Raw genomic sequence first — 278 nt, forward strand, 5'->3', positions numbered from 1 at the left:
GCGTGTGCGTGTGCGTGTGCGTGTGCGTGTGCGTGTGCGTGTGCGTGGTGCATATGTGTGCATGATTTCAGCTCATATTATACTCTAATGCAATTTTTGAAGATTTTTATTTATTTTGTTCTATGTATGTGGTATTTTGCCTACATGTATATATATACATCACATGCATGTAGTATCCATGAAGACCAGAAAAGGCTGTCAAACCCCTGAGGTTAGAGGTACAGATCAGCTTTCACGTGAGGGATGGGAATTCTAACTTCATCTGGACCTCTGGGAGA

This window comes from Grammomys surdaster, unplaced genomic scaffold (assembly GCF_004785775.1).
Source record: "Grammomys surdaster isolate TR1022 unplaced genomic scaffold, NIH_TR_1.0 125849, whole genome shotgun sequence".
Taxonomy (NCBI): Eukaryota; Metazoa; Chordata; class Mammalia; order Rodentia; family Muridae; genus Grammomys; species Grammomys surdaster.